The 14,632-nt window shown below is 57.4% G+C and overlaps 1 long non-coding RNA gene across 2 annotated transcripts; it reads right to left on the bottom strand.

Annotated features, from left to right (window-relative positions):
* Positions 1–1,539: 1,539 nt before the first annotated feature.
* LOC144336959 (uncharacterized) lies at positions 1,540–13,785 on the bottom strand. 2 transcript variants are annotated; one of them, XR_013409427.1, is made up of 4 exons: positions 13,747–13,785; positions 13,336–13,467; positions 2,556–3,743; positions 1,540–2,442 (listed from the first exon to the last, which is right to left on the bottom strand). It is a non-coding gene; the product is annotated as an uncharacterized LOC144336959 (long non-coding RNA). The 2 variants fall into 2 exon arrangements; XR_013409426.1 differs by lacking the exon at positions 13,336–13,467 and having other exon boundaries at positions 13,705–13,770.
* Between the last annotated feature and the right edge of the window lie 847 nt (positions 13,786–14,632).

The raw sequence follows: 14,632 nt of genomic DNA, 5'->3' as shown, positions 1-14,632 counted from the left end.
TTTTTAGTAGAGACAGGGTTTCGCCAAGTTGGCCAGGCTCGTCTCAAACTCCTGACCTCAGGTGATCCACCTACCTCGGCCTCCCCAAGTGCTGGGATGACAGGCGTCAGCTAGCACGTCCTGCTGATTCATTTTTTAAGTTGACAGCCAGAGAACACTGATCCAGTGGGTGTCCCATCCCAGGAGGAGGAGTAACACCTTCCCAGGGCCCCTGCCTTGTGGCCTCTCCTCTTTGAGGCCTTGAAACCCTGACATGTGTGGGGAGCTAGCAGGGCGAGCTTCAAGCCCCACCTTCCACTTGGGGTGCGGCCAGGGCCAGCCGCGTGGCTTCTCTGGGTCTCAGGCTCCCCAGGCCGAAGGCTCCGTCTGTGATGAGCCCTGGCGGCTCGTGTGTGGTAGAGCTCAGTCCACAGGTTCAGCGGGCGGAAGCCGGCACAAAATAGCGACGATAATTAATATAATCACATCAGGGCCGTAATTACTGGCGGCCTCAGACCCACCCAGGCGGGGGCTCCCTTGGCCTCTCTCTGCTGCACCCACCGCCCCAGTGCCGGATTCAATTAAGCTTCTGTTTTCTTCTCGGCTCCTGGGGGCAGGAGGGAGGGCTGCCCACGGCCAGTTCCGCCGACAGGAGGAGAAAAATGACTTCAATAAAAAGGAGGCGGCGTGAGCGACCCGCGCACATGCCCCTCCCCAGGAGCGCGGCGATTCCCGCGGGCCGGCACTGAGCCCTGGCTCCACAGGCGACCACAGGCGGGCAACCCGGTGCCTGCGCCTCAGTTTACTCTACTGTAGAGTGACGTGGTCCCAGAGCCTCCCTCCAGGGTCACACGCAGGGCAGGGCCTGTTGATTTTTTTTTTTTTTTTTTTGAGACGGAGTCTCGCTTTGTCACCTCTGTCGCCCAGGCTGGAGTGCAGTGGCCGGATCTCAGCTCACTGCAAGCTCCGCCTCCCGGGTTCCCGCCATTCTCCTGCCTCAGCCTCCCGAGTAGCTGGGACTACAGGCGCCGCCACCGCGCCCGGCTAGTTTTTTGTATTTTTAGTAGAGACGGGGTTTCACCATATTAGCCAGGATGGTCTCCATCTCCTGACCTCGTGATCCGCCCGTCTCGGCCTCCCAAAGTGCTGGGATTACAGGCTTGAGCCACCGTGCCTGGCCAGGGCCTGTTGATTAAGCCCATCGTGGGTGGGTGGGCGGCAGGACCCGCCGAATCCTCACCAAGACGCTGCCAACTGCCATCTACAGATGGAAACACTGAAGCACAGAAGGCAGAGGGGCCTGCGCACACCTCCCAGCTGGCAGGACAGGAATTCGGACCAGGGCTGGACCCACGCTGCCCTTCCCGGGTGGGATTGGACACCCACTAGCATGGCCGGCCCCTACCCGCCCGCTGAGAGGGCGACAAGGCCTGAGAGGGCCCTAGGGCCGCGTGGCCCCTGTGCTCTGCCAGCCATGGGTCAGAATCCTGACAAGTCCCTCCGTTCTCTGTGACTCAGTTTCCCCTCTGCAGTGCCCTGTACCCTCCCTGCCTGCTGGTGGGGCTGGGGTGAGCGCTGGCCCAGCACCCGTGGCACCCAGTCCTGGTCACCAGGTGAGCCCGGCTGCAGCGCCACGGATGGGACCCGCACCTTCCCCCGTGTGGTGAGGAATCCTCTTGTGCAGGGTGAGGTCTGGGCTTTGCCTTGGCTTTGGGAGGTGATTTCTGCCCTGCCTGAGAGGAGCGTCTTGGTCTAGGGTAGGGAGGGTCACAGCAGCAAGACCAACTGTGGGACTTGGGTCCCACAGCGCCAGACACCTTGGAGCTTGAGCGCGACCCTGTGGCAAGCAGTCAGTCGCTCAATCAAGCCCCTACGAGGGAGTCGTGTAAAGCTCTGGGCGTGTTGTCTGCACACCGTGAGGGTCACACGTGTTGTCTGCACATTGTGAGGGTCACACGTGTTGTCTGCACATGGTGAGTGATCATACGTGTTGGCCGCACACGGTGAGGGTCACACTGCTGTCCGCACACGGTGAGGGTCACACTGCTGTCCGCACACGGTGAGGGTCACACTGCTGTCTGCACACGGTGAGGGTCACACTGTTGTCTGCACACGGTGAGGGTCACACTGTTGGGTGCACACGGTGAGGGTCACACTGTTGTCCGCACACGGTGAGGGTCACACTGTTGGCCGCACACGGTGAGGGTCACACTGTTGGGTGCACACGGTGAGGGTCACACTGTTGGCCGCACACGGTGAGGGTCACACTGTTGGCCGCACACGGTGAGGGTCACACTGTTGTCCGCACACGGTGAGGGTCACACTGTTGGCCGCACACGGTGAGGGTCACACTGTTGGCCGCACACGGTGAGGGTCACACTGTTGGGTGCACACGGTGAGGGTCACACTGCTGTCTGCACACGGTGAGGGTCACACTGTTGTCTGCACACGGTGAGGGTCACACTGCTGTCTGCACACGGTGAGGGTCATACGTGTTGTCTGCACACGGTGAGGGTCATATGTGTTGGCCGCACACGGTGAGGGTCACACTGTTGGCTGCACACGGTGAGGGTCACACTGCTGTCTGCACACGGTGAGGGTCACACTGTTGGCCGCACACGGTGAGGGTCACACTGTTGTCTGCACACGGTGAGGGTCACACTGCTGTCTGCACACGGTGAGGGTCATACGTGTTGTCTGCACACGGTGAGGGTCATATGTGTTGGCCGCACACGGTGAGGGTCACACTGTTGGCTGCACACGGTGAGGGTCACACTGCTGTCTGCACACGGTGAGGGTCACACTGTTGGCCGCACACGGTGAGGGTCACACTGTTGGCCGCACACGGTGAGGGTCACACTGTTGGCCGCACACGGTGAGGGTCATACGTGTTGGCCGCACACGGTGAGGGTCACACTGTTGGCCGCACACGGTGAGGGTCATATGTGTTGTCCGCACACAGTGAGGGTCACACTGCTGTCTGCACACGGTGAGGCGAGGGTCACACTGTTGTCTGCACACGGTGAGGGTCATACGTGTTGGCCGCACACGGTGAGGGTCACACTGTTGGCCGCACACGGTGAGGGTCACACTGTTGGGTGCACACGGTGAGGGTCACACTGTTGTCCGCACACGGTGAGGGTCACACTGTTGTCCGCACACGGTGAGGGTCACACTGTTGGCCGCACACGGTGAGGGTCACACTGTTGGCCGCACACGGTGAGGGTCACACTGTTGGCTGCACACGGTGAGGGTCACACTGTTGTCTGCACACGGTGAGGGTCACACTGTTGTCTGCACACGGTGAGGGTCACACTGTTGGCTGCACACGGTGAGGGTCATACATGTTGGCTGTTCCTCTCTCCTTTGGCAAATGTGGACTGAGAGCTGGTGTGCCTCAAGCTCGTGTCGGGGATACCACAGCTCCGGGGTGTCCCTGAGATAATGTTCCCGGCCCCGCGCTCTCCAGAGCCAGGACTCTCCCCGTGGGCAGTGGCCTCTGGGCCCATCCCCTCCAGATGGCTCCAAGCAATAGAAAGTGGCCGTGGGTGGCTTCCAAGTCCAGGCCATGAGAAGGAGGTGGCCCAGGGAGGCAGGTGCAGCTGGCAGCCCCCGCAGGCCCCAGCCTCCTGGTCTTACAGCAGACTCCCGGGTGTCGTGGAGCAGGCACCGTCCCTGGTCTGCCCGAGTTCCTGCTGAGGCTGTTTCTCGTCGACAGGCGTTGAGGTGGGCGCCTCGTCTGAGTCCTGCCCTTGGAGGACTTCCTGGAAGGGGAGGCCAGAGGACAAAAGGGTTGTGAAACTCCAGAGCGGAAAGGACTTGGCCCTAAAACTTCCAGGAGGCCCTGGGTCACAGAGGGGGACTGTAAGAGGAGTGTGGACTTCATCCTGGGGGCAAAGGGCTTGGATGAATGTTTCAGAATGACTTGAAGTGTTTGGAAGGAAGGGGCACGGCCGGGGAGCACAGAAGCCAACGAGAGGGCAGGGCACTGGTGCTGGGTCTGGATGGGAGAGGCAGACGCCTGGCACCAGGGTGAGGAGAGGAGCAAGACACATTTGGAAGAGACTGAGGCTGCAAAGCTTCCGGGATGTGCGAGGACTAGATGTTTGGGATGGTGGACGGGGGCGGGGGGGCCCGCTGAGTCCTCTCTGTCAGCGTGCTCACCTACCAGCCAGCCCAGGAGCCTCTGCCTTCCAAACGCACCGGGAACCTTCTCAGCAAGCAGGTGGAGCCGCTGCACACGGCAGCACATCGCCTCTCTGCCACACTTGGTGGAACACACGGGGCAGCCCAGGCAGGAGGAATTCAAGAGCGGCCAACATGAGCCTATCTGCTGCCATGGAAGTCAGGATGGGGCCCCCGGGGCAGGGACCAGGAGGGATGAGGGGCCCCTGGGGGCTGTCATGGTTGGTGTTTTCATGGGGCGGGGGTTGCTATGGTGAGTTTATTTATAAATGTTCACTGAGCTCATCAGGACCAAGTATTCAGAACACACAAACTATTCATACAACTCAGCAACAAAATGACAAACAACCCCATTAAAAAATGGGCAAAAGACCGGGTGCAGTGGCTCGAGCCTGTAATCCCAGCACTTTGGGAGGCCAAGACAGGCGGATCACGAGGTCAGGAGATCGAGACCATCCTGGCTAACACGGTGAAACCCTGTCTCTACTAAAAAAAATACAAGAAAATTAGCCAGGCGAGGTGGCGGGCGCCTGTAGTCCCAGCTACTCGGGAGGTTGAGGCAGGAGAATGGCATAAACCTGGGAGGCGGAGCTTGCAGTGAACTGAGATCTGGCCATTGCACTCCAGCCTGGGCGACAGAGCAAGACTCCGTCTCAAAAAAAAAAAAAAAAAAAAAAAAAGGGCAAAAGACTTCAATGGGCATTTATTGGAAGAAGATATACAAACGGTCAACAAGCACACGAAAACATGCTAGGCATCCTTTGTCATTACCGAGATGCAAATCGAAACTAAAATGAGATACCACTTCCCACCTACTAGGAGAGCTGTAATCAAGAATATGGAAAATAATGAGTGTCGGTGAGGCTGTGGAGAAACAGGGCCTCTACACACTGCTGACAGGGCTGTAACGTGGTGTAGCTGCCATGGCAAACAGTCTGCCAGTTCCTCAAAAACGTAAACGCAGAAGTTCCACATGGCCCAGCAATTCCACTCCTGAGCGCACCCGAAAGAACTGAAAACTGTCATTCAAACAAACACTGGTGTGTTAATGTTTGTAACAGCTCTATTTACATCATTCAAAACATAGAAACAGCCCAAATGTTCATCGACAGAGAGAGATTAACCACCATGTGGCATATTCGTACACTGGAATAGTACTCAATCACACAAAAAATGGAGCATGGCCTTGAAACATGACACTCAGTGAAAAAACTCAGGCACAAAAGGACGCATATTGTTTGCTTACATTTATATGAGATGTCAAATACAGGTAAATCCAGAGGATTTCTTTTTGAGATAAGAAGAATGCTTTGGGGAGCTAGACAAAGTGGCTTGCACCTACAATCCTAGCAACGTTGAGAGGCTGAGACAGGAGGATCCCTTGAGCCCAGGAATTGGAGGCTGCAGTGAGCTGTGAATATGCACTGCACTCCAGCCTGGACCAAAAAGCAAGATCCCAACAATTTATTTTAAAAAAATGTTTTGGGGCTTAATAGAAGTTACAGTTGCATAACATTGTGAAGGTGCTAAAAGACACTGAACTGATCGTGTCAAAGTGGTTAATGTGCAGAGGCTCCCGCCTGTCATCCCAGCACTTCGGGAGGCCGAGGCGGGTGGATCATCTGAGGTCAGGAGTTTGAGACCAGCCTGGCCAACATGGTGAAACCCTGTCTCTACTAAAAACACAAAAAAATTAGCCGGATGTGGTGGCAGGTGACTGTAATCTCGGCTACTCGGGAGGCTGAGGCAGGAGAATCGCTTGAACCCAGGAGGCAGAGGTTGCAGTGAGCCGAGATTGTGCCACTGCACTCCAGCCTGGGTGACAGAGCAAGACTCCATCCCCGCCGCCAAAAAAAAAAAAGGCGTCACAGAATCCTCTCACTTGGTGCCCAATCATCCACCCTATGATCCCTTTCATAACCCATTCCATTCATCCTTCTCCATTCCATTCATCCTTCCCATCATCCTTCCCACCATCCTTCTCCATCATCCTTCCCATCATCCTTCTCCATCATCCTTCCCATCATCCTTCTCCATCATCCTTCCCACCATCCTTCTCATCGTCCTTCCCATCATCCTTCTCCATTACCCTTCTCCATCATCCTCCACCATCCTTCTCCATCATCCTTCTGCATCATCCTCCACCATCCTTCTCCATCATCCTCCACTATCCTTCTCCATCATCCTTCTCCATCATCCTTCACCATCCTTCTCCATCATCCTTCCTATCATCCTTCTCCATCATCCTTCTCCATCATCCTTCCCATCATCCTTCTCCATTATCCTTCTCCATCATCCTTCCCTATCATCCTTCTCCATCATCCTTCCCATCATCCTTCTCCATCATTCTTCCCATCATCCTTCCCATCATCCTTCTCCATCATTCTTCCCATCATCCTTCCCATCATCCTTCTCCATCATCCTTCCTATCATCCTTCCCATCATCCTTCTCCATCATCCTTCCCGTCATCCTCCCATCATCCTTCTCCATCATCCTTCCCCATCATCTTTCTCCATCATCCTTCCCACCACCCTTCCCTATCATCCTTCCCCATTACCCTTCTCCATCATTCTCCATTATCCTTCTCCATCATCCTTCCCATCATCCTTCTCCTTCATCCTTCTCCATCATCCTTCTCGTCATCCTTCCCATTATCCTTCTCGTCATCCTTCCCATCACCCTTCCCATCATCCTTCTCCATCATCACCCTCCCCCATCATCCTTCCCCATTATCCTTCACTGTCATCATCTATCCCCACCATCCTTCTCCATCATCCTTTTCTATCATCCTTCACCATCATCCTTCCCCATCATCACCCATCCCCACCATCCATCCTTATCATCTGTTTCATTGTTTGTCCCTAGACCAGCTCTGTTGCCTCTGCCCTGGTCCTCATGGTAAAAACCCAAGTCCTTCCGATTCCCACCAGGCCCTGCATGACCTGCCTGGCCACCTCCTTGTTCTCACCTCCTCCCTTTCTCTCCCTTGCTCAGTCTGCTGCAGCCGCATGGGCCTCCTTTTGGTTCCGTCTGCACAGCAGGCACGTTGGTCTCAGAGTCTTTACTCGTGCTGTACTCTTCCTAGATACCCTCATGGCCTTCACCTCAATGGCCTTCCCTGCCTTCCACCGTCCCCCAACTCTTCTTTGCTTTCTTCTCGGCTCTCTGTGGGGGCCAGGACCACCTCCCAGGCTCTTCCCAGGCCCAGAACCGTGCTTGGCACATAGCAAGTGTTCAAGTTTTAGCTGAATAAATGTGTGTGATGGCCAAGGTGCTAAGATTTTTTTCTGAGAAATCAGTAGGATGGGGGTCTGGGGCCTCTTCCCACCTTCACAGGCAGCTGCAGACACCATCCCCACTGGCCTTCAGGCCCTCCTCATACCCACTCATACTCACGGGCTCTCTGTGGCTGAAAGGAAGGGCTATTTTTAACCACGTCATCCTCCGCCTCAAGTGTTTAATTGCACAATAATAAGGGTGGGCGACGGGTGAGCAAACCTCAGATTACACCAGCACATGCGGCAGGGCCGCCAGCACTGCCTGCCCATGTGGTCCTTCACCTGGAGACCCTCACATAGCCCGCCCTGAAGGCCAGGGAAGACCTTCAAGGCGTGAGTGTTCCGAGGAGCAGAGAGAGCTGCTGCAGAGAGGGGGTGCCTGCCAGGCACAGGGCTGCATAGATGTCTATCCAAACTCAGGGATGGTTGGTCTTGTAGAGCCATGGGCCCCACAGAATGGGGTCCATGCCAATGCCCTCCTCCCCAGCCACGCTCACCCCACTGTGCATTGGTATCTCCCTGCCGTCCCTGCGGGCTCTGGCCCCATCCCACCTCTGGGCCCTTCCTCCTGGTGCACTCTCCCCCCATCACCTCCCAGTCCCTTCCTCACCTCCTTCACTTCTGTCTTTGCCCAAAGTCCCCTTCCTGGGAAGGCCTCCCTGACCTCCCTATCTTCCCTAAGACTCTGCCGGCCTGCTGCGTTCTGCTGGCTGACAGACTCTGATTCACCAGTTGTGTTTCTTGCCTGTCTTCCCCACTAAGACGCCAGCTCCAGGAGGGCAGGGATTTTGCCAATTTTGTTCACAGCTGGGTCCCCAGGGCCTCTGCTGGGGTGGGCGTGGCACACAGTCGGTGCCCAATGTATGGTTGATGTACTCGCAAATGAATGAACGGCTGTGCAGGACCTTGGCAGCTCTTCCTGAAGCGTTTGGATGGGGCCAGCACTGCCCCTCCCTGCGGGCTGAGCAGCCGCCACCTGGGGCAGCCATAGCGAAGGTACATGGCCTGGGTGTGCCCACAGCAGAGATGTGTCCTCACGGTTCTGGAGGCCAGAGCTTTGCCATCCCGGTGTCAGCAGGGCTGGCTCCTTCCAGAGGCTCAGAGGGACACTGTGTCTGCGCCCTTCTCCAGCTGGTGGTGGTGGCCGGCAGCCCTCAGCCTGTAGATGCCTCAGTCCAGTCTCTGCCGCTGTCCTTGCACGGCCGCTGCCCCTGAGTGTGTCATGAGCCCACTCCTCATCTTAGAGGGATTCCGGTCATTGGACTGAGGGTCCACCTGACTCCAGGGCCTCATCTTAACTCATCACATCTGCAAAGACCTTATTTCCAAATAAGGTCCCACCATGGGTTCCAGGGACGGGCAGTATTTTGAGGGGAGACACAACGGAACCCGTCATACGCTCCTTGATGCTGATTAAATCCAAGTCTGAGCCCATCTAGACCTGCAGAGCTGGGGTCTCTGTAGGAGGCAGGGTGGAGGGCTGGCCCAAGACTCTACGCTTTGGATATTGTTTTCACATCTTTTAGTTTTGATATCATTTTGACCTTACAGGAAAATGGCACGATTACTTGCCATACAGCAGGAACTCCCCCTGACTCTATCCAGAGTCACCAGCAGGCTGGATTTTCCTCATTTGCTGTGTCATCTTCGGTGTCTGTACCTCTCTATCTGTATCTACAGCCACCTGCTGTCTACGTACCGTACACTATTCATATTTATACGCATTTTCAGAACCATTTAAGACTATGCTGGAGGTGCGATGCCCACTTCCTCCAAAACATGCCACCGTATCTTTTCTAAAAACCAGGATTCTCTTTTATAACCCTGGGGCTGTTGTCAACGTCGGGAAACTCCACATCCACACAATGCTCAGATCTAATCCGCTGCCTGCATTTAAATCTCGCTGGCTGCTGCGGTGATGTCCCACTGTGGGGGGGGGGCTTGCTACCCCAGCAGGTACCATGGCAACAGATGCTGCTGGCCGGGCCTGCAGTGGAGCAGCCTGGGCTGGGAGCCAGCCGGGGCGGGGGCTAGGAAGGCTAGGCCTGGAGGTGCTGCTGGCCCTGGGGTCGGGTTCATGGCACCCTGAGGACCACACAGAGTAAAGCTCCTGGGCCTCTCAGACCACTTGGCCTTGGCTAAGGGTTGAGAAGGGTTCTGAGGCCTTGCCAGAGCTCAGAGGGAAACTGTGTGGCCCTCGGCAATCGGCTGCGGATGCCTGCCTCAGGCCGGGCGTGGCCGTGGGCGCAGCGTGCTGTATGTTCATGTTCAGCCCTCGGCAATCGGCTGCGGATGCCTGCCTCAGGCCGGGCGTGGCCGTGGGCGCAGCGTGCTGTATATTTGTGTCCAGCCCTCGGCAATCGGCTGCGGATGCCTGCCTCAGGCCTGGCGTGGCGTGGGCGTGGCGTGGGCGCAGCGTGCCGTATATTTGTGTCCAGCCCTCGGCAATCGGCTGCGGATGCCTGCCTCAGGCCTGGCGTGGCGTGGGCGTGGCGTGGGCGCAGCGTGCCGTATATTTGTGTCCAGCCCTCGGCAATCGGCTGCGGATGCCTGCCTCAGGCCTGGCGTGGCGTGGGCGTGGCGTGGGCGCAGTGTGCCGTATATTTGTGTCCAGCCCTCGGCAATCGGCTGCGGATGCCTGCCTCAGGCCGCGCATGCGTGGGCCCAGCGTACTGTGTGTGTGTGTCCAGCCCTCGTGTTCACAGGTGAGGAAGGGCCTCCTTCCGAGGCTCTTGGCAAGCGTGGAGGAAGCAGAGCCAGGTTGCCTGGTCCACGGGCTTGACCGCATCCAGATGCCGGGGAGAAGGGGCTGCCGCGTCAGAGCTGCTCACAGCCGGGCCCTGGGGAGCCACTGATGTCACTGCACCTCTGTGTTCCCATCTGTGACAGGGAGCAATGGTGGCTGTGCCTTCGGGGCTGCTCGAGGACTCACCTCGGTGTTCCCGTCTGTGACGGGGAGCGGTGGTGGATCTGTGACAGGGAGCGGTGGCGGCCGTCTCGGTGTTCCCGTCTGTGACAGGGAGCGGTGGCGGCCGTCTCGGTGTTCCCGTCTGTGACGGGGAGCGGTGGCGGCCGTCTCGGTGTTCCCGTCTGTGACAGGGAGCGGTGGTGGATCTGTGACAGGGAGCAATGGCGGCCGTCTCGGTGTTCCCGTCTGTGACAGGGAGCAATGGCGGCCGTCTCGGTGTTCCCGTCTGTGACAGGGAGCAGTGGCGGCCGTCTCGGTGTTCCCGTCTGTGACAGGGAGCGGTGGTGGATCTGTGACAGGGAGCAATGGCGGCCGTCTCGGTGTTCCCGTCTGTGACAGGGAGCAATGGCGGCCGTCTCGGTGTTCCCGTCTGTGACAGGGAGCAGTGGCGGCCGTCTCGGTGTTCCCGTCTGTGACAGGGAGCAGTGGCGGCCGTCTCGGTGTTCCCGTCTGTGACAGGGAGCAGTGGCGGCCGTCTCGGTGTTCCCGTCTGTGACAGGGAGCAGTGGCGGCCGTCTCGGTGTTCCCGTCTGTGACAGGGAGCAGTGGCGGCCGTCTCGGTGTTCCCGTCTGTGACAGGGAGCAGTGGCGGCCGTCTCGGTGTTCCCGTCTGTGACGGGGAGCAGTAGTGGATCTGTGACGGGGAGCAGTGGCGGCCGTCTCGGTGTTCCCGTCTGTGACGGGGAGCAGTGGTGGCCGTCTCGGTGTTCCCGTCTGTGACGGGGAGCAGTAGTGGATCTGTGACGGGGAGCAGTGGCGGCCGTCTCGGTGTTCCCGTCTGTGACGGGGAGCAGTGGTGGCCGTCTCGGTGTTCCCGTCTGTGACGGGGAGCAGTGGCGGCCGTCTCGGTGTTCCCGTCTGTGACGGGGAGCGGTGGCGGCCGTCTCGGTGTTCCCGTCTGTGACGGGGAGCAGTAGCGGCTGTGCCTTCGGGGCTGCTCGAGGACTGAGTGTGAGGACGTTGCTACGTGCAGTTTTGTTGATGTGTCTGTGGTTTTACAGTGACCCTACTCTCGGGCTATACGGGCTGCATCCGTTACAGCCTTGGGTCTGTGTTGTTCAGAATCACATCTTGGAGACTACGCTCTACCCACCTCTGTCTCCCGTTTCTGTGGGGTCTTGGCCTGCGCTGCTGCAGAACCCCAACCCCAGCTCAGGCCCCAGGAGAGAAATGGATGGGTCCCAACAAGCCAGTCCTCATGGGGGACATGGGAGTGAGTAGAGATGCAAGTGCAGGAACCATGGGCAGGGCACGTGCAAGAGGTCAGTGGTGGACTCAGAAGACAGGCAGACACACAGAGGAGAGAAAGAGGGAGGGGCGAGAGAGAGAGAGAGAGAGATGGAGAGGGGCATCGCCCGTGTCTGGAGGGGAGGGGGCTTGTCAAGGGCTGGGTTGGGGTTGGGGCTGCAGAGGGATTGGGGGACTCATCCCAGCCTCTCCTCCAAGTGCATCTTGGGCTGTTCTCCAGAAGCCGGCTCTTTGGACTGAAAATACTGAAAATAGACCTCACAGCTCAGACACTGTCTCTGCAGCCACCCTGGTGGCCCCTCACGTGTCCCCAGCTTCCCCCGGAATGCTGAGTGTGGTGGTGAATTTTTTGTGCGAACTCGACTGGGCCACAGGATCCCCAGAAGTTTGGTCAAACACTATTCTAGGCATGTCTGTGAGGATGTTTTTGAATGAGATGAACATTTGCAAAACACCTGCTCTTAGGAACATGTCCCCACTCTATTGTCGTGTTTAGTGTTTCATTATTAGAAGTAAATCTGGGATGAATATTTATGTGTGAACGTCACTGACTGCGTGCTCTGTGACACGTTTGGACGTGTGTCCCTCCAAATCTGATGCTGAAATGTGATCCCCAGAGTTGGTGTGGGGCCTGGTGGGAGGTGCTGGCTCACAGGGCAGACCCCGCCTGCAGGGCTTGGTCCACACCCTTGGTGACATGTGCGTTTTGTTCTTGCTCACCTGAGAGCCCTTTAGGAGTGTGGCACCTTCCCCCTTGCTCCCTCTCACCCGTGACACACCGGTTTCCTCTTCACCTTCCTCTATCCAGGAGTAAAGCTCCCTGGCCCCACCAGAAGCAGCCGGGAGGCTGGTGTCACACTTCCTGTACAGCCCGCAGAACCGCGAGCAAATGAACCCTCTTCATTATGAACGCCCCAGCCTCAGGTACCTCTTTATGCGACACAAAACGGGCTGACACATTGCATAAGACAGATGACTGGGGATGAACATCCTGGGCCCAAGGATGAAGCATCTGTGACGCAGGCACCTGCTGCCCAGTTCCCTTCTGAGGGGCTACGCCCATGCAGGGCTGAGGGTGTGGGGCCCACCCCCATGCCAGCCCATCCTTGCCAACCCTGCACGTCACTCTCTTTTTATCAGTTTTCAAGGACAGGATGGCATCTCACCAGTTTAACTTGAACTTTTTTTTTTTTTTTTTTTTTGAGACAGAGTCTCGCTGTGTCACCCAGGCTGGAGTGCAGTGGCGCAATCTCGGCTCACTACAAACTCCGCCTCCTGGGTTCAAGTGATTCTCCTGCCTCAACCTCCCGAGTAGTTGGGATTACAGGCACCACCACGCCTAGCTGATTTTTGTATTTTTAGTGGAGACGGGGTTTCACCATGTTGGCCAGGCTGGTCTTGAACTTCTGACCTCAGGTGATCCTCCCACCTTGGTCTCCCAAAGTGCTGGAATTACAGGCGTGAGCCACCACGCCTGGCCCTTAACTTGAATTTCTTTTGGCTGGATGTGTGTTCCTAAGATCTTGGCCACAGTATTTCTTCCATTTGTAACTTGCTCATCCAAATTCTCATTCACCCTCCTGTTGGGGTTTTAACCTGTTACTAATTTATGTGAGCGTATTGTATAACAAGTATACATGATTAAGGCTGAGGCTGAGACCCTGCTGTGTACTCACAGATACACACAGCCAAGGCTGAGACTCAGGGCCCCTGTGGTCCCAGCTACTCGGGAGTCTGAGGTGGGAGGATCGCTTGAACTCAGGAAGTCGAGGCAGCAGTGAGTGGAGATTGCACTCTTGCACTCCAGCCTGGGTGACAGAGCAAGACACTGCCTCAAAAAATGAATAATAAATACATACATACTGAAATTTTTAGGGGTGGAGGGGTATGACGTCTACACCTTAGCTTCAAATGTTCAGGAAAAAACCGACAGGACAATAACACAGTGTGGCAGGTCATGCACAGTTGGTGACCAGGTGATGGGCACACAGAGTTCTTAGTGGGATCCTGAAGTCAGTTTGACTTGGGGGCTGCCGAAGAGACACGAAGACGCCTTCTGCCCCACCTCCCTCCCAGTCAGAGCTCACCAGACGCCTTCCCACCTCCCTCCCAGTCAGAGCTCACCAGACGCCTTCTGTCCCCACCTCCCTCCCAGTCAGAGCTCACCAGGCACCTTCTGTCCCCACCTCCCTCCCAGTCAGAGCTCACCAGGCACCTTCTGTCCCCACCTCCCTCCCAGTCAGAGCTCACCAGACGCCTTCCCACCTCCCTCCCAGTCAGAGCTCACCAGACGCCTTCCCACCTCCCTCCCAGTCAGAGCTCACCAGACGCCTTCCCACCTCCCTCCCAGTCAGAGCTCACCAGACGCCTTCTGTCCCCACCTCCCTCCCAGTCAGAGCTCACCAGACGCCTTCTGTCCCCACCTCCCTCCCAGTCAGAGCTCACCAGACACCTTCTGTCCCCACCTCCCTCCCAGTCAGAGCTCACCAGACGCCTTCTGTCCCCACCTCCCTCCCAGTCAGAACTCACCAGACGCCTTCCCACCTCCCTCCCAGTCAGAGCTCACCAGGCACCTTCTGTCCCCACCTCCCTCCCAGTCAGAGCTCACCAGATGCCTTCTGTCCCCACCTCCCTCCCAGTCAGAGCTCACCAGACGCCTTCTGTCCCCACCTCCCTCCCAGTCAGAGCTCACCAGACGCCTTCTGTCCCCACCTCCCTCCCAGTCAGAACTCACCAGACGCCTTCCCACCTCCCTCCCAGTCAGAGCTCACCAGGCACCTTCTGTCCCCACCTCCCTCCCAGTCAGAGCTCACCAGACGCCTTCTGTCCCCACCTCCCTCCCAGTCAGAACTCACCAGGCACCTTCCCACCTCCCTCCCAGTCAGAGCTCACCAGACACCTTCTGCCCCCACCTCCCTCCCAGTCAGAGCTCACCAGACGCCTTCTGTCCCCACCTCCCTCCCAGTCACAGCT

Source organism: Macaca mulatta, chromosome 19 (assembly GCF_049350105.2).
Source record: "Macaca mulatta isolate MMU2019108-1 chromosome 19, T2T-MMU8v2.0, whole genome shotgun sequence".
Lineage (NCBI taxonomy): Eukaryota > Metazoa > Chordata > Mammalia > Primates > Cercopithecidae > Macaca > Macaca mulatta.
Note: the sequence above shows the minus strand (reverse complement) of the source record. Positions and strands in the feature narration are given on the sequence as shown.